Source organism: Ornithodoros turicata, chromosome 1 (assembly GCF_037126465.1).
Source record: "Ornithodoros turicata isolate Travis chromosome 1, ASM3712646v1, whole genome shotgun sequence".
Taxonomy (NCBI): domain Eukaryota; kingdom Metazoa; phylum Arthropoda; class Arachnida; order Ixodida; family Argasidae; genus Ornithodoros; species Ornithodoros turicata.
This window is the reverse complement of record NC_088201.1, coordinates 91,288,601-91,315,297: the sequence shown is the minus strand read 5'-3', so window position 1 is coordinate 91,315,297 and position 26,697 is coordinate 91,288,601. Positions and strand designations below refer to the sequence as shown.

At 47.6% G+C, this 26,697-nt stretch overlaps 5 non-coding genes across 5 annotated transcripts; all 5 read left to right on the top strand.

Moving 5' to 3' along the window:
* The first annotated feature begins 2,315 nt into the window (after positions 1-2,315).
* Positions 2,316-2,387, top strand: Trnap-ugg (transfer RNA proline (anticodon UGG)). Its single transcript has one exon. It is a non-coding gene; the product is annotated as a tRNA-Pro (tRNA).
* A 123-nt stretch (positions 2,388-2,510) lies between these two features.
* On the top strand, positions 2,511-2,582 carry Trnap-ugg (transfer RNA proline (anticodon UGG)). The gene has a single exon. It is a non-coding gene; the product is annotated as a tRNA-Pro (tRNA).
* Positions 2,583-2,705: 123 nt separating this feature from the next.
* On the top strand, positions 2,706-2,777 carry Trnal-uag (transfer RNA leucine (anticodon UAG)). The gene has a single exon. It is a non-coding gene; the product is annotated as a tRNA-Leu (tRNA).
* A 23,448-nt stretch (positions 2,778-26,225) lies between these two features.
* On the top strand, positions 26,226-26,301 carry Trnap-agg (transfer RNA proline (anticodon AGG)). Its single transcript has one exon. It is a non-coding gene; the product is annotated as a tRNA-Pro (tRNA).
* A 314-nt stretch (positions 26,302-26,615) lies between these two features.
* On the top strand, positions 26,616-26,687 carry Trnap-agg (transfer RNA proline (anticodon AGG)). Its single transcript has one exon. It is a non-coding gene; the product is annotated as a tRNA-Pro (tRNA).
* Positions 26,688-26,697: the final 10 nt, after the last annotated feature.

Sequence of the window (26,697 nt, the reverse complement as noted above, 5' to 3'; positions counted from 1 at the left end):
GAGGAAACCTTCCGGTATGATATTATACGCATTGTTGGCATGTTTTCCTTGTGGAAACTAAAAGTGATGGATAGAAACGAGGAACCTCTGATTCCGCCTTATCTTTCACCAGGAGATGACACGCATGAAAAGTGTCCTGAGTTATACGGAACATGTACCGGAATGGCTTGACATATGCTTGTATACGAAGCCCGTCAATATTGACCGTGCATAATGAATGTACTAGTATGTTACTTGTAGCAAAGGGACATGTGCTCTGAGGTAGAGCACATCTGTGTAAATAGCATATTTTAAGTAATAAAAAGTGGGGGAAAAAAAAGTCGGCTCGTTGGTCTAGGGGTATGATTCGGGTATCGGCCTATCACACTCTGTAATGTGGACTATAAGGTGTATGCCAAAGTACTTGCTGCCAGGCTCCAGCTTGTGGTGACACAACTTGTTGGCGATCATCAGACATGCGCAATCAGGAACAGGACCATACAAACAAACATCCATGTTGTCCGCTCAGTTCTAGACTGGTGTCGACTTGAAGGAAGTCATGTAGCCCTGCTGCAAGTGGACCTCTCTAAGGCTTTTGATCGGGTGTGTCACGATTATTTGTTTTCGCTCTTGCATTACGTCAACATGGGAGACAAGTTCGTAAGCCGAATCAAGTTGTGCTATGAACAGGTTGCAACGAGCCTGGTAATTAACGGCACTCTTACCGCGCCAGTGCCCCTTCGAGCTTCAGTACGACAAGGCTGTCCCATGTCGTCCCTACTATTTGATCTATACCTTGAGCCGTTATGCCAGCGTATCATCTCTCGTGATGACATACGTGGTTTCGAGCTTCGCGACGCTGTGGTGAAGGTCGTGGCGTACGCGGATGACCTTGCGTTTCTCGTGACAGACAAGCCAAGTGTCGTCAAAGTTATTCACGAACTTCATGTGTTTGGTCAAGTCTCTGGGGCACGTCTAAACAAGGACAAATCTCTGGGGATATGGTGCGGTCAATGGGGAACAGCCCCGGAATTCTTTTGTGGCGTTCAGTGGCAAACCCGTGGTCCTTGCTACCTTGGGGTCCCGTTAGACAAAAGTTGTAACACGACCTCCTTGTGGTCGGAGCGATTACAAAACATTAGGACACATGCTTCGACCTGGAAAAAACAAGATCTCTCAATGTTTCAACGAGCTTCTGTGTGCAATGTTTTTCTGGCCGCTAAGCTGATTTACCTCTTGCAAGTCCTGCAATGCTCCCGCAAAATTATACATCGTTGTCATCGCATATTTGCCACCACAATATGGTGTTCAACGTTCGAAAGGATGCGAAGACAAAACCTGTTCAAGAAAGTCAAGGACGGCGGACTAGGCTTACAGCATCTCTACATCAAGCAACTCGTCATGAGACTGTTTTTTTATAGGCAGAGTTCACACCCGATTCAGGAAACCATCAAGCGGGCCCTTGCGTACAACTACATTCCCGATATATATGTTGGGTTTCACGAAGAAAGTCTACGCTTAAGCGGGTTCCACAAAGAGGTTGTCGAGAGCCTAAACTTCTTGAAGGCTAGATTCAGCTTAGAGTACCTCTTTTCTGTCGCCAAGAAAACGTTGGTAGCTCATCTTCTCGATGTACTCTTTCCTGTGCCCGTCTACCGTCAAATCCCCTCCGGATGGCACGGCACGGATGTATTGTGCAGAGTCAGGAAGATGCCGGTCAAGCCCAACATGAAGTCATTTTTCTTTAAATTACACACGTCCACACTGCCCGTGAAAGCTTGGCTTCAACAGAAGGGATTCTATGTTCCGTGGTCCCTGAATTGCAGATTTTGCAATATGCCTGAGACTGTCGATCACCTTTTTCTGGACTGCACAGAAGCTTTATTCTTTTGGGATGACTTACAGTTCAAAGTCCTTAAGCGCCGTCTTTCGCTTAATCCTCACACTATCCGCTTCCTCCCATTACGCCCCGGTGAAAATGTGAGATACGATATCGTTCTTCTTGTTGCCATGTACTGTTTGTGGAAGCTTCGTATGGCCGATAGGAACGAAGAGCCCTTGTGTCCTCCTATGAAATATTTCAAAGCCGAACTACTGCAGGTAAAGTTAGCTTGTACTCAGCTCTTAGAAGTGCCTGAGTGGTTAGATACAGTCTGCGAAAGGCTGAATGTTTTGTAGAAATTGTGTTATTAACGTGTCCGGTATAGAGGAGAAACATCGTATTCTCCCTCTGTGATTTTGTCGTATTGTGCATGGTATTGCGAGGTATTGAGTCGACGTGACTCAGAGTAGTAAGCTCTGAAAAATAAAGGTGGAAAAGAAAAAAGAAAAAAGTCGGCTCGTTGGTCTAGGGGTATGATTCTCGCTTTGGGTGCGAGAGGTCACGGGTTCAAATCCCGAACGAGCCCTCAATTTTGTATAGGGTTGCCTGATGTGCTTCCTAAAGTGTGGGTTACACACCGCCGCGGTAAATATTTTCTCTGCGAATAACGATCGGTTTGTGTAATAGTTAGAAAATACCAGCATTCGTCGGCTCGTTGGTCTAGGGGTATGATTCTCGCTTTGGGTGCGAGAGGTCCCGGGTTCAAATCCCGGACGAGCCCTCAATTTTGTGTAGGGTTGCCTGATGTGCTTCCTAAAGTGTGGGTTACACACCGCCGCGGGAAGTATTTTCTCTGAGAATAACGATCGGTTTGTGTAATAGTTAGAAAATACGGGCATTCGTCGGCTCGTTCGTCTAGGGGTATGATTCTCGCTTTAGGTGCGAGAGGTCCCGGGTTCAAATCCCGGACGAGCCCTCAATTTTGTGTAGGGTTGCCTGATGTGCTTTCTAAAGTGTGGGTTACACACCGCCGCGGTAAATATTTTCTCTGCGAATAACGATCGGTTTGTGTAATAGTTAGAAAATGCGGGCATTCGTCGGCTCGTTCGTCTAGGGGTATGATTCTCGCTTTAGGTGCGAGAGGTCCCGGATTCAAAACCCGGACGAGCCCTCAATTTTGTGTAGGGTTGCCTTATGTGCTTCCTAAAGTGTGGGCTACACACCGCCGCGGTAAATATTTTCTCTGCGAATAACGATCGGTTTGTGTAATAGTTAAAGAATGCGGGTATTCGTCGGCTCGTTGGTCTAAGGTTCTCGCAGCTAGGCTTCAAAGAGTAATACCAAACATCGTCGGCGAACGCCAGTCATGTGCCATTAAGGGTAGAAACATTCAAAATAATATCCATATATTGCGAACCATACTAGACATGTGTAGACAGGAGGGCGACCAGGCGGCTGTGATGGAGGCTGATATGTCGAAAGCGTTTGACAGAGTTAACCACGAATTTCTATTTTTCACGCTTCAGCAGATGAATTTTGGAACGAGTTTTACAAGACGTGTACAGTTGTGCTACAAGCAAGCGAAAACAAGACTCATCATCAATAATTGGTGCAGAAACGAAATTCCCCTGAGCTCGTCGGTTCGGCAAGGGTGTCCGCTTTCCCCTCTACTTTTTGACATTTATATTGAGCCCCTGTGCCGAAATGTGTTGTGCAATACGGAGATCAGAGGATACCATTTGGGAGAGAGTGTAGTGAAGGTGAGTAGTAGTTCCTGGACACAGACTGTCCGCAATGCTACAAGGCTTCTGGACACGTTTAATTAGCAATTAGAGCTAATTGGGACCCCCCACGTTAATCAGGACCCTCCAGGGAGTCATTACACTAATTGCGGAGCATCTAACTCGTGTCCAGACCACCCTGTGCGTTGCCGACAACCTGTGTCCATAAAAAATAAAAAATAGGTAGAAAATAAAATAAAAAGATAGAATTAGAGTGGAGAGAAACAACTTATTCGGAAATCAACGATGCCGCGGCGAAGAAGCCGCTCCGCAACACCCGAGTGACCAGCGCCCGCCATGTTGGTAGTTGTTGACGGGCAGTTGCAGAGATCGACGACAGGTGGCCAAGTAGTTGCAAGGCATCACACCAGATGGCGCCACCATTATAGCTCTATGCGAGAAAGAGAACAGCAAGATACTAGCGGCAGGTAAAAATGGCAGCACTGCTAAACAAGTCTAGACATGCGAGAGAAAAGGTTTAACACACAGTACACACAGAAAACAGTACACATCGGGGAAAAGGCAATCGACTAGGCCTAACCACAGCGTCACAACACTATGCAGCTAACACAAGGCGGGAACCGCTAAACGTGCGTCAACACGGAGAAAAGGCTTGCTCTCCGCTAAACAAGTCTAAACATGCGAGAAAAGGCTTAACACGTGCGCGGTGAAACATCGACAAATCACTCGTTGGTCACCGCTAAACACGGGGGGGGGGGCACGGCGAACATGCGGGGAAAAGGTGCGCGGCAAATCACTCATCTTTTCCCCCGCGGCGACTGCTCATCAGCCAGGCAGAAACTGAGCAGGCGCGGGGACGGCGGATCAGCCGAGCACACGTCTGCTCTCCGCGACAGCCAGCCAGAAACTGAGCTAGCGCGGGGACTGCGGAGCAACCGAGCACACGTCTGCTCTCCGCGATAGCCAGCGAGCAACTGACTGAGGCGACGCGCTGCGGCAGCTACGCATACGCATGCGCGCGCACTCCTACCGCCACCTGCGGCGACCACCTGTGAGAGGCTAAGAGAGAAGAGCATTCCTGCGCCCTCTTCTTGCGTTACTCATTGGTCGTGACGTCATCCCATTGTCTCAGGGCTACCCTGCTTTTTTTATTCACACAGTCGACACAACTGGACATGGTCAATCTGCAATGAAGCCATGGCATGACGTCATCATGCACCTGCGTGGCTCAAGGACGCGTGCGCTCTAGACAGGGGACCTATTATTTATTGAATCACTATCCCAAGATTATTTCCGTTATTCTTCTATAACGATTGAATAGGAAACTATTGCAGAAGAGCACCATGCATGAAAGCTGATCGTAGGAATTTCAAAGTCTTACTAAATGAGACTTGCAAAAGAACAAAATATCCTAACATGTAACTCCATCAACGGCTAATAAGAGGCCTAGACACTCAACAAATCAACACAGAGTACGGGTAACAAGGAGCGCAGAACGATGCGTCTACTCCATCCGACAGCCAGGCACGGAACTGAGTCGTAATGCTTTTTCTCCTCTATAAAGTCATGCATCTATCCCTCTTGCGGTTTATTTCTGAACTAATTTAATCGCGAAATTATTAAGAATAGCACTATTCCCATTCAGGGCAGCACTATCGTCAAGACAACAATGTTCCTTGTTAAAAAAGAAAAAATACAAAGCGTCAACAAAGGAAAGCATGCATATTGGGGCATGTCAGAACACGTCAGGACAAATTGCACGACTGCTGGGCAATAGAGGAAAACAAACACTTGAACAGAGTGAAAAGACACTCTATATCATCGGACACGTACACTACATTCCCTCATTGTAAATCCGCTCGTCACAAAATCCACCTGCATCGTCGAACACCATTCACCAGTGACGAACCACACATCTGCACCCCATCAGAGGCAGACAGAACCCCAGTGAAACTAAGCTCTTCCACTGACGGCCAACGCAATTGCTAGGAGCAGAATTAACGTATCCAGACCCGCCAGTGTCCAAGAGAGAAGTGAATCCTTGCGTCCCCTGCAGGCCATTCTCATTGGTCGTGACGTCACCCTATTATCTCACGGCTACACTGTTTTTTTCCACTAATGCTCCTCTAGACAAGGTCAACCTGAAACAATAGTGTTGCGGTATGACGTCATCATGCCTTTTTGCCGTCACCTGTTATTTATTGAATCACTATCCCTAGATTATTTCCTTTATTCTACTATAATGATTGCATAGGGAACTATTGCAGAAAAACACCATAGATAAGAGGAGATTGTAGCATTTCATTCCCAAAGTCTTACTGTACAGGAAAAAACAAAATAGTGGTTCAGCAAGACATACATGTCCATCCCAGCCGAGAGCCATGCACTAACTGAATAATGACGCTTTGTTCCTCCTGAATAAAGTCACACACCTGTCCCCCTCGCGGTTGCTCTCTGAACTAAATGAATCGCAAAATTATTAAGAATAGCTCTACTCCCATTCAAGGCAGCACTATCGTCATCGTCAAGAATATTCCTTGTACAAAAAGAAGAAAACTACATGTAGAAGGAAAGCATGTCAGAACAGGTCAGAGCATGTTAGCGCATGTTTGTCAGACAACAAGGGGGAAAAAAGCAAAAAGAAACAAAGAAGGAAACCAGCATCAAACTATTTCTAAGCACACGCACTCCTCTTATTCAAAAACAGTGCTCATCTTAAATCCGTCCAGGAGAATACACACCATTTTTTCTATTGCTACACCTTTTTCCAGTAACGGTCAATGCATTGCTACAGACTGCGTGACGTCATCACATCCTATCTGAAGAAGACAGCGGCAAAGACAAAGACTCCTATTATTTATTGAATCGCAAGATTATTTCCTTTGTCCTACTCTTGCCCGTGCATATTAACGATTTTCACCCCAATGGCTCATCATGGTCATTAGAATTACAGTAAACTACCACTGCTCTTTAAAATAATAAGTGAGTCCACTCAGCATCACCTCCAGGCTTATGTAATACATGACCCTTTCGATACTCATACATTCGTTGTCCGAGGCTACACCTGCGAGCAAAAAGGTGCGAAAGCCGGGGGGCAAAGTTCCATTCGCGCATTGCGAGCAAAAAGGCGCGAAAGCCGGGGAGCAAAGTTCCATTCGCGCACGCCAAAGCACAAGACAGAACGCCTTTACGGGAACATGATGGCATTCCCACCATATTAATGATTTTCTACCTTGCATTGCAGTTTAGAAAAACTACTACAAAACTATAATTTTAGGAGCCCATTAAAATTCTACTTTCTATGGAAACTATAATTGCCCTATTACTTGGGTCGCCATTAATGAAGCGCTCCAATTTTTTCTCTCTTCCCATTTCAGCCTCGTCATGCAGTGAAGCAGGCTCACATCCAAAATAATTAATTTACACTGAGGGTGCCGTGCTTCAGGAATTCCTATCCTGTGCTCAGATGCAAGCATTTCTGCACGGATACCTATAACAGCTTACTTCTTCAACATACCGAGCTCCTAACAACATCTAACAAACAAGCAGAGAAACCCACTTCTAAGCTTTACCATGCGACTTTCTTCTGCGCAAAAGCAGTGATTTGAGGAAAGAGCAGCAAAAAGCGCGCACTTGTGCTGGACTTTAAAACTGAAGCATATGCTAATAAACTAAGAAAAAGACACTCATGTCTGGTATCTGATAGTGCCACATACACAGACGCATTTCCCTTGCGTAAAGAAAGCACAGGACAGGGATACACAAATTTCCTTAGGTGAGCAGGGAAAAGGCTTAAGACCTCAGGTCACCACACATCGCCACGCGGCTAGCACAACATGAAACCAACAAGATACTAGCAGCGGGAAGAACTGCAACAGTGCAACAAGTCCAGACATGCCATGATGACGTCACACATCAGGAAAAAAGCACACGCATGCACGCACAGAGGACAACGCATTAAACACACGGAGCGCTCAGGAATAATCGTAGCGTTACCGCACATCGCTATACGCTGCTAGCACAACATGACAGCAACAAGATATTAGCGAAGGGTAAAATTTGCAAGACACTACTGAACAAGTCCAGACATGCGACATCGCATACAAAATACTGCTCATCGGGGAAAAGGCCTAAGCCTGCGGCGGATCATCATAGAGCATACACAACTTCATTTTTCTATTTCGCGTAAACTAAACGCGGTTTGCTCGGAAAACGACGTACAAAGTTTCTTAGGGAGCAGAGAAATATAGAAATTTCTACTCCGTGCTCAGATACCAGCATTTCTGCTCAAAGACCCATGACTGCAAAATTAAGCACTGCTTACTTCATCAAGATATTGAACACCCAACAAAATCAAACGAACAACCCCACTTCCACTGATAGAACACTATTCGGCTTTTACCAGGAGGCTTTCTTCTGCGTAAAAGTAGAGAAAATAAGAAACGAGCAGCGAAAATTACACGCACTTTTGCTCGCATAGCTATAAGAGAAAAATAAATAAAATAACGACGCACACGCTAATAAACTGTGACAAAGACACCCATTTCTGCTATCAGATAATTATTGCATAATGCTAAATACTCATTTGCATTGTCCCTGCGTGAAGAAAGCACAGGACAGAGATACACAATTTATCTTAAGCGAGCAGGGAAAGTCACTTCTACTCGAACAGCTTAATACCATAAAGTCTGAATTTTTGCAAAGAAAATAAAGCTTGAACAGCGCTACGAAGGTGGCACAAACAAACAAACAAACAAACAATGCTTCAGGAAAGCGTATCAAATGCAACGCAACAGGACCGGCTCTCATAAAATAGCCTGCCCAAAACAAAGACTTCACCAGGTTCGCGCGGCAATTGCATTAAAAACGCTCGTCCAATCCAACAGATAGCAATGCAAACGCGACTACCCTTATTTTTTTTAAACCACTATTCCACGCAATAGTACATAAATGTATCACTCGTGTCACACGAAAAGGCAAACACTTGTCAAGTGGAGTCCGAGGTTCAGAAAAGCGCGCGCGCCCGCGCGCACACACAGACACACACTCACATTTTCACACTCACAAACACAAAGTCTATTCTCACAACCACATAAATCCATATAATTCCTCAGGTCAATAATTATCCCACCATAGTCAAAAGACGGCTCACACATGTATGCGTACGCAGAAGTCTTCGTTCCGAATGTAATAGGATATCACCAGTCGACCGTCGCAAAGCAAAAAAGAAAGAAAGGAATGCATATTCGCTATACCTCCACGAAGAAAACGGTGCCGTGCTTCTACGCAGCGATCATTATACAGGAGTGAATTCACTTTCGTTTTTCCTTTTATTTCCTCGCACCCATATATGTATTTTGCAAGAATACTATAGAGCAGAACGGGTAAATGTGAACATCATTCGCTACACGCTGTAGCTCTCATCATTTTTAAACGAAACCACTTAACATATGTTCATAGGTCTCCACTAAATAGGTGAGCCGATAATGACTCAAAATAAATAATCATTCCAGCATCGCTGGCTGCAAGCTTGGGTACCCAACAGAGCAGCGCGCTCCCATCAACACGCCTTGGGCTGACCTTACACACCCGAAGCCTTTTCTAAATACATTCTGCTGGCGCTGGAATCAAAGATTTATCGCGAGGGTACTACAATGTCAGCTCTGCTTCTGTTTAAGTGATAAAACAGTGCGCTCACTCGGGGTAACGGATCGCGCGCGTCGCGCGTCCAAACCGCGAGAACGGGTCCGCGTTGCGCTCGCACGGGGAATCGCGTGCGTCGCGTGTCCAAACCGCGAGAACGGTCCCGCGCGCGGCTCGCGTGGGGCGCGGTTCGGGCGCACTGTTTATCACTTAAACAGAAGCAGAGCTGACATTGTAGTACCCTCGCGATAAACCTTTTATTCCAGCGCCAGCAGAATGTATTCAGAAAAGGCTTCGGGTGTGTAAGGTCAGCCCAAGGCGTGTTGATGGGAGCGCGCTGCTCTGTTGGGTACCCAAACTTGCAGCCAGCGATGCTCGAATGATTATTTTATTTTATTTTAGTTTGAGTCATTATCGGCTCACCTATTTAGTGAAGACCTATGAACACATGTTAAGTGGTTTGGTTTAAAAATGATGAGAGCTACAGTGTGTAGCGAATGATGTTCACATTTACCCGTTCTGCTCTATAGTATTCTTGCAAAATATATGGGTGCAAGGAAATAAAAGGAAAAACGAAAGTGAATTCACTGCTGTATAATGATCGCTGCGTAGAAGCACGGCACCGTTTTCTTCGGATGTATAGCGAACATGCATTCCATTCTTTTTTGCTTTGCGACGGTCGACTGGTGATATCCTATCACATCCGGAACGAAGACCTTTGCGTACGCATACATGTGTGAGCCGTCTTTTGACGCTGGTTGGATAATTATTGACCTGAGGAATAATATGGATTTATGTGGCTGTGAATAGACTTTGTGTTTGTGAGTGTGAAAATATGTGTGTGTGTGTGTGTGTGTGTGTGTGTGTGTGTGTGCGTGCGCGCTGGGACCCCACTTGACAAGTAAGTGTTTGCCTTTTCGTGTGACACGAGTGATACATTTATGTACTATTGCGTGAAATAGTGGCTCAAAAAATAAGGGTAGTCGCGTTTGCATTGCTATCTGTTGGATTGGACGAGCGTTTTTAATGGAATTGCCTCGCGAACCCGGTGAGGTCTTTGTTTTGGAGAGGGTATTTTATGAGTGCCCGACGTCGGTCCTGCTGTTGTTTGTTTGTTTGTTTGTTAGTATGGATCTGTCACGTTCGTGGGGCTGTTCAAGCTTTGTTTTGTTTGCAAAAATTCAGACTTTATGGTATTAAGCTGTCCGAGTAGAAGTGACTTTCCCTGCTCGCTTAAGATAAATTGTGGGTCCTTTTCCTGTGCTTTCTTCACGCAGGGACAATGATGAAGTAAGCAGTGCTTAATTTTGCAGTCATGGGTCCTTGAGCAGAAATGCTGGTATCTGAGCACGGAGTAGAAATTCCTATATTTCTCTGCTCCCTGAGAAAAGTGCGTTGTTTTCCAAGCAGACCGCGTCTAGTTTACGCGAAATAGAAAAATGAAGTTGTGTATGCTCTATATGATTTTCTGTCGCAGGCTCAGGCCTTTTCCCCGATGAGCAGTATTTTGTATGCGATGTCGCATGTCGGACTTGTTCAGTAGTGTCTTTCAAATTTTACCCTTCGCTAATATCTTGTTGCTGTCATGTTGTGCTAGCCGCGTATAGCGATAAGCGGTGATTCTCCGATTATTCCTGAGCGGTTCGACTTAAGCCTTTTCCCTGCTCACTTAAGGAAATTTGTGTATCCCTGTCCTGTGCTTTCTTTACGCAAGGGCAATGCGACTGTGTATGTGGCATTATGCAAGAATTATCAGGTGGCAGAAATGGGTGTCTTTTTCTCAGTTTATTGGCGTGCGCTACGGTTTCTTGCAGTTACAGCTATAGTGGGGAACAAATGCCGTGTAATTTTTAGCGGTTCTTTTCTTCTTTCGCTGCTTTTACTCAGAATGTAGGTGAGGCATCCAGGTAGAGCAGGAGAAAGCCGCTCGGCAGAGGAGAGTTCATGAGAATGGAATTTGTTTGTTTGTTTTTTGTTATATGTATATGTATGTATGTATGTTGTTTTGTATGTATTCAGTTATAAGTATTTGCGCAGAAATGCTGGTATGTGAGCGTGGAGGAGAAATTACAATATAGCACCTCTCCTTGTGCATTGCTGAGCTGATGACTGTGTGTGCGTGCTTTTTTCCTGATTTGTGACGTCATCATGACATGTTGGGGCTTGTTTAGCAGTGTTGCAATTTTACCCGCCGCTATTATCTTGTTGTTATCTTGGGTTAGCCGCGTAGCGATGTGTGGTGACCTTAGGTCTTAAGCCTTTTCCCTGCTCGCTTACAGGAATTTGTGTGCCCTTGTCCTGTGCTTTCTTTGCGACAATTCGGCTGTGTATGTAGCTTTGGAACAATGCGGCTGTGCATGTACCAGACATAGCGATGTACCAGCCGCGTAGCGATGTGTGGTGACCTTAGGTCTTAAGCCTTTTCCCTGCTCGCTTACAGGAATTTGTGTGCCCTTGTCCTGTGCTTTCTTTGCGACAATTCGGCTGTGTATGTACCTTTGGGACAATGCGGCTGTGCATGTACCAGACATGAGTGTCTTTTTCTTAGTTTATTAGCATATGCTTCAGTTTTAAAGTCAAGCACAAGTGCGCGCAATTTTTGCTGCTCTTTCCTCAAATCACTGCTTTTGCGCAGAAGAAAGTCGGATGGTAAAGCTTAGAAGTGGGTTTCTCTGCTTGTTTGTTAGATGTTGTTAGGAGCTCGGTATGTTGAAGAAGTAAGCTGTTATAGGTATCCGTGCAGAAATGCTTGCATCTGAGCACAGGATAGGAATTCCTGAAGCACGGCACCCTCAGTGTAAATTAATTATTTTGGATGGGAGTCTGCTTCACTGCATGACAAGGCTGAAATGGGAAGAGAGAAAAAATTGGAGCGCTTCATTAATAGCGATCCAAGTAATAGGGCAATTATAGTTTCCATAGAAAGTAGAATTTTAATAGGCTCCTAAAATTATAGTTTTGTAGTAGTTTTTCTAAACTGCAATGCAAGGCAGAAAATCATTAATATGGTGGGAATGCCATCATGTTCCCGTAAAGGCGTTCTGTCTTGTGCTTTGGCGTGCGCGAATGGAACTTTGCCCCCCAGCTTTCGCGCCTTTTTGCTCGGAATGCGTGAATGGAACTTTGCCCCCAGGCTTTCGCTCCTTTTTGCTCGCAAGTGTAGCCTCAGACAACGAATGTATGAGCATAGAAAGGGTCATGTATTACATAAACCTGGTGATGCTGTAGAGTGGTCTCACTTATTATTTTAAAAGAGCAGTGGTAGTTTACTGTGATTCTAATGACCATGATGAGCCTTTGGGGTGAAAATCGTTATTATGCACGGTGCTTTTTTGTTGAATTTTAATGTGAGAATGAATATTGCCACGAATCGTCATCGCGAAACTTCCAGGGCAGGCAGGAACAGGTACATCTCATCCCGGCGCATGCTGAAGAAGAAGACATTGAAGAAGAAATTGAAAAGACAACGATGAAGAAGAAAACGACTATGAACAGTCACAAATGCTCACAAAGTGCGCAGTCAACGTACAGCAAACTCGTAGTTAACAACATGGTGAGTAACAGGAACCGGAAGCATACTCGGCTCTGTCTATAATCTTACGTATTACTGGCAGACCGCGCGAATTGCTATATTAAAAACAAGCATAATGCATTACTATACACATTATTCGCGCCTCCGATTAAATTATTTTTGTTTACCTTCGTAGTTTGCCCCTCAACAACCTCGCTCGCATGTGCCTCATGAAGGGCGCAGGGTTGCTAACACAGATTTCGTATTTTTTCCCGCCTTCGCTACCATTTATATTTACCTTGTGATCGCCGCCACCGACTACCTGACACGCTATGCTGAGACTAAGGCACTTCCACAGGGCACAGCAACAGAAGTGGCGAAGTTCTTCATCGAGAACATCGTACTACGGCACGGAGCTCCGACTGCCTTAATCACCGATAGGGGAACGGCATTTACAAGCAGGCTAACACAAGAAATCCTTCGACTCAGCCACACCGCTCACCGGAGGACAACGGCATACCATCCGCAGACGAACGGGCTCACCGAACGCCTAAACAAAACCCTTGCCGACATGATTTCGATGTACGTCGACGTCGAGCACAAGACATGGGACGAAATACTGCCTTACGTCACGTTCGCCTATAACACGGCTGTCCAGGAAACAACGGGATTCACACCGTTCTGCCTTGCACACGGCCATGACGCATCGACTATGCTGGACGCGATGCTGCCCCACGAACCCAGTGATGTGGAAAACGACGCTCTGGATTTCACACAGCGAGCAGAAGGAGCCCGTCAGCTGGCCAGACTACGGATTGGTCAACAACAACGCGTCGATGAAAGAAGATACAATTTGCGCAGACGAGACGTATGCTTCAGTCCAGGCGACTTGGTATGGGTTTGGACGCCGATTCGACGTCGAGGCCTGAGCGAGAAGCTACTGAAGCGGTACTTCGGTCCCTACAAAGTACTTCGACGCATTAGAGACCTGGATTACGAAGTGGTACCTGAGGGCAGCGTTCCCCCTCGACGACCCCCGAGGACTGAAATAGTTCACGTCGTTCGACTCAAGCCGTACTACAGCAGGTAGCGCTGAAGACTGGCTGGAAGGAAACAAGATGAAAAAAAAAAAAGAAGGAGAAGAAACGGCATCGAGACGATGCCCCGTCTACGGAGGGGGCAATGCCACGAATCATCATCGCGAAACTTCCAGGGCAGGCACGAAACGGTACATCTCATCCCGGCGCATGCTGAAGAAGAAGCAAGAAGCTTCCAGACACATCGCCTGCTCTCTGGCAACCGCGCGTGCTGTTTCTAGACTTTTCGGCGCGACGCTTAAATACTTGTGCGCTCCAAGCTGGAGCATTCATTCTTTGGACTCAGTTGTGTTCATAGAGCTATCACTCTTGTATTTTGCTACCAAGTAGTCTAATAAACCGTTCGCTGTTTATTCGACGACTCGACGACCCATTTCGCTTCGTGACATTTCTGGTGGAGGTGCGGGGCATTCCTTGCCCAACGGCCTGGAAGACCAACTGCGACAAAGCAGAAGACAGCTTGGTCTGCCTGCAGAATTCGGTTCATTAGAACCCCCTAAACGCAAGAAGAAGATGACTGCGGAGACCAGTACCCAAGTGGCGTAACCTGTTGCTACGCCCATAGCCCCTGCACGGTCGCCGAAGACATTCAGCGGGGAGTATTACGACGACGTGGACGATTGGATCGACCACTATGAGCGGATCGCAAAGTTCAACAACTGAAGTGACGACCAGAAGCTCGTCAACGTCTATTTCTCCCTGGAAGGCACCGTGAAGACATGGTTCGAGAACCGGGAGACTTCGCTCACGTCCTGGGACGTCTTCAAAAGCAAACTCCGCGAGGCGTTCGCTTTTCAACAACGAGCTGAACGCGCTGAACATCTGCTCCAAAGACGGATCCAGCTGCCAAACGAAAGCGTTACAGGCTTCGTCGAAGATGTGTTGCGGCTCTTCCGGCGAGCTGACCCCAAAGCATCCGAGGAGAAGAAGGTTCAGCGACTCATGAGGGGCGTAAAAGGAGAAATTTTTCCCGCCCTGTCCCGGGATCCACCCGCCACGACCGACGCTTTTCTGGACGAAGCCGTCCGCATTGAGAGGACCCTGCTCTCGCGCTACCGTCAACGAATGACACCAGGGCTACGAGGCTTTCTCCACGACCGCTGGCCTCGACGTCAGATCGCTCAGACAGCTGATTCGAGAGGTGGTACGCGAAGAAGTACGAGCTCTCCTCTGTCCTGGGAAGGCTCAAGACCCTTTGTCTTCGATCGGTGCGATCATCAAGGACGAGGTTCAGCAGGCAATCCAGACATCGTCAACCGCCAACCCCGACGCCGAAGTACCGAGACCAACCTACGCCGCCGCTGTGAGACAGGTGCCACCTACTCATCCGTCGTACTACGGAAACCGTTGGACGCCTCCTCGGCCTGTCCAACCTACTCCGAGCGTCCCGCCACACTCTCAGCCGTTTCGCAAAACGGACGTTTGGCGGACCTCCGACTTCAGACCGCTCTGCTACCACTGCGGAGAGGCCAACCACGTCTATCGCCGATGCCCCTACCGGCGACTTGGCCTTCCCGGTTTTTCTCCCGACGCCCCCCGCCCCCAGCGCGGTAGTCGCCCCGCCGCAATTGAAGGCTATCTACGGCAGCAGAATGCTTCTGCTGACTCGCGACGCGACCTGTCACCGAGCGTCCCCCACCGCAGCAGGTCGCCAGGAAGAGCACGTTCACCGTCACCGGCAAGACGACCTGTGTGGCGCAGCCCTAACCGGGAAAACTGAAGACTGCAGCTCCGGGAGGTGAAGCTGCGGACCGACGACAAGTTACAATTCCTCCAACTCGACCAAAAGCAACGCAGCACCAACACGACGCTCGAAAAATTACCAATAACCTGAAAATACTCATCGACGGCCATGAGATGATTGCGTTAATCGATACCGGAGCCGACGACTGTGTTATAAGTGGTAGGTTGGCTAAGAAGCTTCGCAAGGTGCAAACGAAGTGGGATGAGCCTAACATCGCCAGTGCTGGTGGACACGTCGTAACACCGACTGGCCGATGCACGGCAGTCATACAAGTGCGTGTGTGTCGTCCAGTGACATCCAGTACGTCGTCAGCTTTGCCGTCTTGCCGAACTGCCCACGGGATGTAATACTCGGAATGGACTTTCTAGTCGAAAACGAAGCAATCATCGACTTCACAAATGGAGTTATCTCTTTTAAAACGCCGGAAACAGCAGAAGACAAGTGGTGGGCACGAATAACCCCGGAGAAACGCGCAAACACGGACGTAACCGCCGTGACGAAGCAGCACGTCAACCTGCCTTCCTTGTCGTCAGTCCTTGTGACCGTTACGTGCGAGAGAGCACCGACTGGCTGTTTGTTGGCTGAAGGCAACACGCAACTTCTCCTCGAACGAGGAATTGGGATAGCAAGAGGAATTGTGCCCATAACAAACGGAATATTCGAACTCCTGGTCACAAATTTTCGCCCGGCGCCACAACACCTGGCGAACGGCACGAAGATAGCCGTCATCGTAGACCAATACTCCACCACGGATGTTTGCCTGATGGACACTGCTCGCATCGCGGTCACCACGGAACACGAGGCCGAACATTTTGACGTAAACCCTCAACTCAATACAACTCAAAAGCAAACCCTTCTCCAGATGCTCAACGATTTCAGTGACTGCTTCGCTGCATCGTCGAAAGTAAGACAAACGCCCATTGCGAAGCACTGCACCGTTTTCGTCGACGAAAAGGCCCGTCCAATTCACCGCATGCCGTACCGGGTCTCCTGCAAAGAGCGAGAAACGATCCGAACGCAAGTAGAAGAGATGCTAAGAGATGACATTATCCAGCCGTCGACCAGTCCGTGGGCATCGCCGGTGGTACTAGTGAAGAAGAAGGACGGAACACTCAGGTTCTGCGTCGACTACCGGAAACTCAATGAGATAACGAAGAAGGACGTCTACCCGTTACCGCGCATCGACGACACGCTCGATCGCCTTCAAAACGCAAAATTTTTCTCTTCAATGGACCTCAAGACGGGGTACTGGCAAATTGAAGTCGACGAACGGGACCGTGAGAAGACTGCCTTCGTCACTCCGGATGGACTTTACGAATTCAAGGTTATGCCTTTCGGCCTTTCCACAGCACCAGCGACGTTCCAGCGTGTTATGGATACAGTTCTCGCCGGGTTGAAGTGGCAAACCTGCCTGGTGTACCTCGACGATGTTGTCGTCTTCGCAAGAACATTCGAAGAACATGTTGAACGGCTAAAGCAAATCCTCGAGGCTATCAGACCTGCAGGGCTGACGTTGAAGCCTCAGAAGTGTCGATTCGGCTACGAGGAACTCAGATTTCTCGGCCATCTCGTGAGCAGCGACGGCGTACGCCCCGACCCCGAGAAGACGGCGGTCATCGCAAATTACCGTGTTCCTTCTAACGTGAAAGACGTTCGAAGCTTTCTTGGCCTTTGCGCCTACTACCGACGGTTCATTCCGAACTTTTCAAGAATTGCGTCACCCCTAAATGCCCTCACGAAGGACGGATCCACGTTTATCTGGAATGAAGACCAGCAACAGGCGTTTGATGAATTGAAGACGCGTCTACAGACTGCACCCGTGCTTGCCCACTTCGATCCAAACGCCGAAACAGAAATACACACCGACGCAAGCAACGATGGTCTAGGGGCCGTGCTCGTTCAACTGCACGACGGCGTCGAACGTGTCATCGCTTACGCAAGCAGAACGCTAACCAAGGCAGAAAGAACTATTCGACGACCGAAAAAGAGTGCCTTGCACTCATATGGGCCATCACAAAGTTGCGCCCCTACCTGTACGGACGGCCGTTCAAGGTGGTAACAGACCACCATTCTCTGTGCTGGCTGGCTGGTTTAAGGGGCCCCTCAGGACGCCTAGCGAGATGGAGCCTCCGATTACAGGAGTATAACGTAACCGTCACTTACAAGTCACGAAGAAAACACAACGACGCCGACTGCCTGTCCCGAGCACCACTCCAGCGACAGGACAACAGCCTCGAGGACGACGACGCCTTCCTCGGTCTAATGAGCGCGACCAGGGTGTCGGAGCGAACCGAAAACCAGAACCGAAAACCGAAAAAAACCGCTATTTTGGTGCGAACCGGAACAGAATCGAAACCGTATACGTTTTTTTCGCTCAGGAGGGAAACCGAAAAATTTATTTAACGGTTTTCGGTCCAAGAAAAAGCTTCGCCGGTTTGGACTACGAATGAGCGAATGAAACTGACACCGTGTGTTCTGAAGTCATGTCACGGACACTTTACGAGGGTTACGGTTGCGGTGGAATGTATGTCGGTATACTATGACCCCTTGGTAACGTTTTATCGTTCGCGCACATAGACCTACAGGTACATGTGACCGGTTGTGACTCTCTAGCAATGTGCCGTAGTGTTCGTTTTAATTTCATCCGCCCAAACCCTCCTGAACTAAACACGACCCAAGGGGGCTGCGTAACGGCTTCTCTATCGGTAATGTCGCGCAACGCGTCCGTTGTTTGAGAACAGCGAAGTTGAATACATTTACGTATCCGCGAGGGCAAGCGCGTACGAAGTGGCGCCTCTTTTGTGGACAGGACACGAAGAAAAGAAAACGGAGCAGTCAAGCACGTTTGTAAGTGAAGGTGTTCCTCGATTTGCGTCGTACTCGTGCGGTGGTGCTTGTTGGCTAGGAAGCAGCAACAGACATTCGGATGGGACGCGATCGCACCAATCCAGCAAGAAAGTACTTTACGTATGACATCACGACAAACAGGTCCGTCTGTATCATGGGCTTCAAGAAAGGGGAAAGCCTATTTGAACAGACAGACACCTAGAGGAGCCAGGAGCTACCAATTTCACAGCTGCCTATTAATATTAAATACCATGTGTGCGGAATAGACGGGTTTACATTTTGCAACATTGATTTTTTTTTCTGGGAATGAATATGCCCACCAGAAGCGGAACCGGTTCAAAACCGGTATGAACCGTTATTTTTTTGCTCCGGAGCAGAACCGGTACCGGACCGTTTATGATAGAACCGGAACGAAAACCGGAACGAAAAACGTTTCGCTTCGACACCCTGAGCGCGACTACCATGTCTACCAAGCAGTATAACGACCCCGAATTGAAGACACTCGTCGGCTATCTGCAGGGCCGCGCCGACAATGTTCCTCCCATCTTCAGAAGATCACTCCCAAGTTTTTCCCTACGTAATGGTGTTCTCTACAAAGAAAACCACGCACCACAAGGCGCTACGTGGCTTCTCGTTGTGCCTGGGGACATGCGCATCGAAATTCTTGAATCCTGCCACGACGAACCGTCATCAGGTCATTTGGGATACAGCCGGACACTGGCCCGTATAAGGGAAAAGTACTACTGGCCAAAACTGGCCAAGACCGTACACCACTACGTAAGGACGTGCTGGGAATGCCAACGACGAAAAACGCCGCCGGTACGACATTCTGGGTACCTTCAGCAAATCGCACCGCCGTCGGCGCCGTTCGAGCAGATTGGGATGGATCTACTCGGGCCCTTCCCACGTTCGTCTTCCGGAAATCGTTGGATAATCGCCAAGGTAAATATAAATGGTAGCGAAGCTTGCATTGGCCACCACGTCTTCAAGGGCGGCCATAAAGACCGTCAGTGCCATCCATCCGTTGCGGGGCAAACTACAAATTCCTTCATAATGACGTCACCTGGTACGTCACCATTACGTATAGCGCGGGCCGGGCGCTCGGGCTGCGCGTTCCTTCCATGGCGATGTCGAGCCGTGGAATATCACAATCGCTGTTGAAATTCAAAAGCAAAAACTCATAAACAATTTGTAAACAGAGAAGAATCAACACTAGCGACATGCGTGCAACAAAGAACACAGGAGACCAGGTGGGGGCTTTCTTTCTTTTATCACAGGTAAATTCGCCATGCCGTTGTAAACAGCATAAATACCCACGAGACAATTGATGTTCTGAGGCTGGAACACACTGACTTTTCAGTGACTTCCATCTTTCATCATAAATACCCAGGACAGAATTATGTGCAAAATAACCAGTAGTGCAGTCCATGTACTGAATAAGCACGAAAGGATAATGTACAAATTCCAGCAAGCACAGGTGGGGCCCAAGACCTTAGTGTCCCATGCATGCTGCTATAGCTGTCCTCATGCACATCTGGAACTTTCCACATATCTCTGGTACAAAGAAGGTGGAAGTGAACATATTTGCACTTGAAGATCACATTATATGATATTTGCATATGTGTTGTGCTATGTCTGCCCACAGTTTTTGGCATTGTAACGAATGCTATGGGGGAATAAGAAGGCACAAGTCCATTAGCTCAGTTTAGAAGTCTGTGATACTTTATCTTGCAAAACAGCCACAATAAAATCAGCTTCCAGCAATGACAACCTTGTTCAGTGTGTACACACCCTGCTGATGACTACTTCTACTTTGATTACAATAGCATTTTTGTATTAAAGCATGTCAAAGCATCGACAATGTTCTGTGCTTCTGCTATTTTGTGCACATTTTGCCATGTGGTGTAGATTTTCAAGCTGCACAAGGTGCTTAGCCCTGCACAAAACTGCGCCTACATACTGGCGTTTGTGCACACAACTACTGAACTCAGCGCAGGATTCAAAATATAAAATTACGTTCTAAGGATCAAAGGATAGGCAAACTGCTGTAGATTCAAAATAGAAAATGTATGCTAGGTATCTATGTACACAGATGTACATACACTAAACATATAAATGATAGGCACAGACTACTGAACCCTGCATAGCTGTCAAAATACAGATAACACAGCAAGGAGCTATGTGCAAAAGTGCACTTTGACAAATCGTATGCTACACAGGAATGAAAGAATTACAAGAGATCATGTGTAATCTAGGTTACAACTGAAAGCACTGGATATACAACAGAACCATGCAAATCCTTTTGCATGGAAAGAAAACTTCTGGTTACATCACAACAACGTGCAGAGATTACGAACTTAGTCTCGCTGCCTGCTGTAGTGCCTTCTGACGTAACGTATTACTTCGTACTTCCTCATTCCGCTCTCGAAAAAAGAAAATAGATCATCATACACTGATGAAGAACACAAACTCAATGTCTTGGGCACAAGTGTGTGTGTGTGTGTGCTTCACAGAGCTTGGACCTGACCCCTTGGGAGGTGAGGAATGTCTTGACGTTGGCTTTGAAGGCTTCCTAACACGCACCCACAAACGTCGCAAAGGCAGGAAGAGGAACGGACTGCTCCAAAGTCAGTACTGTCCACATTCTTGACTTCTTGGCACTCAAATAAAGCAATATCTGGCTACTGTCCTGAAATGTGGCATTCTTCCGAGGAATGTCCCATGTTGGACTTGGTGGTTTGAAATTGAAAAGACAACGATGAAGAAGAAAACGACTATGAACAGTCACAAATGCTCACAAAGTGCGCAGTCAACGTACAGCAAACTCGTAGTTAACAACATGGAGAGTAACAGGAACCGGAAGCGTACTCTGCTCTGTCTATAATCTTACGTATTACTGGCAGACCGCGCGAATTGCTATATTAAAAACATGCATAATGCATTACTATACACATTATTCGCGCCTCCGATTAAATTATTTTTGTTTACCTTCGTAGTTTGCCCCTCAACAACCTCGCTCGCATGTGCCTCATGAAGGGCGCAGGGTTGCTAACACAGATTTCGTATTTTTTCCCGCCTTCGCTACCATTTATATTTACCTTGTAATCGCCGCCACCGACTACCTGACACGCTATGCTGAGACTAAGGCACTTCCACAGGGCACAGCAACAGAAGTGGCGAAGTTCTTCATCGAGAACATCGTACTACGGCACGGAGCTCTGACTGCCTTAATCACCGATAGGGGAACGGCATTTACAAGCAGGCTAACACAAGAAATCCTTCGACTCAGCCACACCGCTCACCGGAGGACAACGGCGTACCATCCGCAGACGAACGGGCTCACCGAACGCCTAAACAAAACCCTTGCCGACATGATTTCGATGTACGTCGACGTCGAGCACAAGACATGGGACGAAATACTGCCTTACGTCACGTTCGCCTATAACACGGCTGTCCAGGAAACAACGGGATTCACACCGTTCTGCCTTGCACACGGCCATGACGCATCGACTATGCTGGACGCGATGCTGCCCCACGAACCCAGTGATGTGGAAAACGACGCTCTGGACTTCACACAGCGAGCAGAAGGAGCCCGCCAGCTGGCCAGACTACGGATTGGTCAACAACAACGCGTCGATGAAAGAAGATACAATTTGCGCAGACGAGACGTACGCTTCAGTCCAGGCGACTTGGTATGGGTTTGGACGCCGATTCGACGTCGAGGCCTGAGCGAGAAGCTACTGAAGCGGTACTTCGGTCCCTACAAAGTACTTCGACGCATTAGAGATCTGGATTACGAAGTGGTACCTGAGGGCAGCGTTCCCTCTCGACGACCCCCGAGGACTGAAATAGTTCACGTCGTTCAACTCAAGCCGTACTACAGCAGGTAGCGCTGAAGACTGGCTGGAAGGAAACAAGATGAAAAAAAAAAAAAGAAGGAGAAGAAACGGCATCGAGACGATGCCCCGTCTACGGAGGGGGCAATGCCACGAATCATCATCGCGAAACTTCCAGGGCAGGCACGAAACGGTACATCTCATCCCGGCGCATGCTGAAGAAGAAGCAAGAAGCTTCCAGACACATCGCCTGCTCTCTGTCAACCGCGCGTGCTGTTTCTAGACTTTTCGGCGCGACGCTTAAATGCTTGTGCGCTCCAAGCTGGAGCATTCATTCTTTGGACTCAGTTGTGTTCAGAGAGCTATCACTCTTGTGTTTTGCGACCAAGTAGTCTAATAAACCGTTCGCTGTTTATTCGACGACTCGCCGACCCATTTCGCTTCGTGACAATATCATTAAGAGTAGGACAAAGGAAATAATCTTGCGATTCAATAAATAATAGGAGACTTTGTCTTCTTCAAACAGGATGTGATGACGTCATGCAGTCTGTAGCAATGCATTGACCGTTACTGGAAAAAAGTGTATCAATAGAAAAATGGTGTGTATTGTCCTGGACGGATTTATGATGAACACTGTTTTTGAATAAGAGGATTGCGTGTGCTTAGAAATAGTTTGATGCTGGTTTTCTTCTTTGTTCAAGTGTTTCTTTTCGCTTTTTCCCCTTGTTGTCTGACAAACATGCGCTGACATGCCTGGGCCTGTTCTGACATGCTTTCCTTCTACATGTAGTTTTTTTTTTCTTTTTGACAAGGAACATTCTTGACGATGTCGATAGTGCTGCCCTGAATGGAATAGTGCTATTCTTAATAATTTTGCGATTCATTTAGTTCAGAGAGCAACCGCGAGGGGGACAGGTGTGTGACTTTATTCAGGAGGAACAAAGCGTCATTATTCAGTTAGCAGCCTGGCTCTTGGATGGGATGGACATGTCTTGCTGAACCATTATTTTGTTTTTTCCTGTACAGTAAGACTTTGGGAATGAAATGCTTAATTCCTACAATCTCCTCTCATGTATTGTGTTTTTCTGCAACGGTTCCCTATGCAATCATTATAGTAGAAAAAAGGAAATAATCTTGGGATAGTGATTCAAGAAATAACAGGTCCCCTGTCTAGAGCGTAGGCGTCCTTAAGCCACGCACCTGCATGATGACGTCATACCGCGAGACTATTGTTTCAGGATGACCTTGTCTAGAGGAGCATTAGTGGAAAAAACAGTGTAGCCGTGAGACAATAGGGTCACGTCACGACCAATGGGAACGGCCTGCAGGGAGCGCAAGGATTCACTTCTCTCTTGGACACTGACGGGTGCGGACGCGCTAATTCTGCTCCTGGCAATTGTGTTGTGCGTCAGTGGAAGAGCGTAGCTTAGGTGGGGTTCTGTCTGCCTCTGATGGGGTACGGATGTGTGGTTCGTCACTGGTGAATGGTGTTCGACGATGCAGGTGGATTTTGTGACGAGCGGATTTACAATGAGGGAATGCTGTGAACGTGAAAAATGATGGTGAGTGTCTTTTTCACTCTGTTCAAGTGTTTGTTTTCCTCTGTTGCCCAACAGTCGTGCGATTTGTCCTGACGTGTCGTGACATGTCCCGACATGCATGCTTTCTTTTGTTGACGCTTCGTATTTTTTCTTTTTTTGACAAGGAACATTCTTGTCTTGACGATGTCGATAGCGCTGCCCTGAATGGGAATAGTGCTATTCTTAATAATTTCGCGATTAAATTAGATCAGAAATCAACCGCAAGAGGGACAGATGCATGACTTTATAGAGGAGAAAAAGCCTTACGACTCAGTTCCATGCCTGGCTGTCGGACGGAGTAGACGCATCCTTCTGCGCTCCTTGTTACCCGTACTCTGTGTTGATTTGTTGAGTGCCTAGTCCTCTTATTAGCCGTTGATGGAGTTACGTGTTAGGATATTTTGTTCTTTTGCAAGTCTCATTTAGTAATACTTTGGAATTCCTACGATTAGTTTTCATGCATGGTGCTCTTCTGCAATAGTTTCCTATGCAATCGTTATAGAAGAATAAAGGAAATAATCTTGGGATAGTGATTCAATAAAATAGGTCCTCTGTCTAGAGCGTACGCGTAATTGAGCCACACAGGTGCATGATGACGTCATGCCATGACTTCATTGTAGATTGACCTTGTCCAAAGGAGCATTTGTGGAAAAAAACAGTGTAGCCCTGAGACAATAGGATGACGTCACGACCAATGAGAACGGCCAGCAGGGGGCGCAGGAATGCTCTTCTCTCTTAGCCTCTCGCAGGTGGTCGCCGCAGAGGGCGCTAAGAGCGCGCGCGGAGCCTCAGACAGTTGCTCGCTGGCTGTCGCGGAGAGCAGACGTGTGCTCGGTTGCTCCGCAGTCCCCGCGCTCGCTCAGTTTCTGGCTGGCTGTCGCGGAGAGCAGACGTGTGCTCGGTTGATCCGCCGTCCCCGCGCCCACTCAGTTTCTGCCTGGCTGATGAGCAGTCGCCGCGGGGGAAAAGGTGAGTGATTTGCCGCGTTGTTTTACCACGCTCCTTTTCTCGCATGTTTGCTGTGCCCCCGTGTTTAGCGGTGACCACCGAGTGATTTGCCGATGTTTGACTGCGCTCTCCTGTGTTAAGCCTTTTCTCCGTGTTGACGCACGTTTAGCGGTTCCCACCTTGTGTTAGGTGTATAGTGTTGAGGCGCTGTGGTTAGGCCTAACCAATCGCTCCCCCTAAGCCTTTTCCCCGATGTGTACTGTTTTCTCCGTGCTGTTTAGCAGTAGCGGTTAGACCTGTTCTCTTGCATGCCTAGACTTGTTCAGCAGTGTTGACATTTTCTACCTGCCGCTAGTATCTTGTTCTGTCTTTCTCGCATAGATCTATGATGGTGGCGCCACCTGGTGTGATGCCTTGCAACTAAGTGGCCACCTGTCGTCGATCTCTGCAACTGCTGGGTGCCAACTACCAACATCGCTGCCGCTGGTCACCCCGGAGCGGTTTCTTCGCCGTGACATCGTTGATTTTCGTATAAATTGTTTCTCTCCACTCTATTTCTATCTATTTATTTTATTTTCTGCCATGTTTTTTATTTTTTTAGCAGCTCAACTGGCCCACAACTCACACAGTGGTCTGGACACGTCTTAGATGCTCCCCAATTAGTGTAATGACTCACTGAATGATCCTAATTACTGTGGGGGGTCCGAAATTGTTCTAATTGCTCATTAATGGCGTCCAGGCCACTGTGTGAGTTGTGGGCCAGTTGAGCTGATAATATACTACTCGTAAGCTACCCATCCCGCCGGAGTGGAAAGTTTTTTTTCACAAAGCTACACACTGAGGTACTCCCTGTACAGACCTGAAGTGCTAACAAGAACTTTACGGTCGTACACATGAACTATTGTACTTGTGGTGAGCCAGAAACACTGGAACATGTTTTTGTTACTTGCAGAGCTGCAGTGTTGTTCTGGCATGACTTGAGGACCACGTTAGAGATTGACTTGAATGTATCCTGTGAAAACCTTAAGTTCCTTGTAACAGACTCTAACAAGGGCGCCCAGTTAAAAGAAATTGTACTGGTTTTGGCGATGAAAGCTCTGTGGCGTGCCCTGGCCACTGAGACGGAAAACGAGCCAAACATCAGGCCGACCTGGTATTACGTAAAGATAGGTCTGTTGTGGGTCTCCAGCTTGATTGGAAAAGAATGACTGCATGAGGAGTCTGAATGGGTCCGACTTCGTGGGCTAGCCACGTGCACCACCGCTGCCAGGTTTGGGCGCAGGATGCGGGCCCGGGCCAGGTTTTTCATCGCCAACACCACAAGCTCACCTTTTAATGTAAAGGAGTAGAAGCTATGCTCCACCTATCAAATTTTCCTGCAATGTATCTTCATCCCGTCATGTCTTCCATTGTCTGTGCATAATGAACGGTGAATTGTGCTTTTATTAAAAGATTACATAAAGGAAAGAAAAAGAATGCTCGTTGGTCTAGGGGTATGATTCTCGCTTAGGGTGCGAGAGGTGCCGGGTTCAAATCCCGGACGAGCCCTCAATTTTGCGTAGCGTTGCCTGATGTGCTTCCTAAAGTGTGGGTTACACACCGCCGCGGTAAATATTTTCTCTGCGAATAACGATCGGTTTGTGTAATAGTTAGAGAATACAGGCATTCGTCGGCTCGTTGGTCTTGGGGTATGATTCTCGCTTAGGGTGTGAGAAGTCCCGGGTTCAAATCCCGGATGAGCCCTCAATTTTGCGTAGCGTTGCCTGATGTGCTTCCTAAAGTGTGGGTTACACACCGCCGCGGTAAATATTTTCTCTGCGAATAACGATCGGTTTGTGTAATAGTTAGAGAATACGGGCATTCGTCGGCTCGTTGGTCTAGGGGTATGATTCTCGCTTAGGGTGCGAGAGGTCCCGGGTTCAAATCCCGGACGAGCCCGCAATTTTGC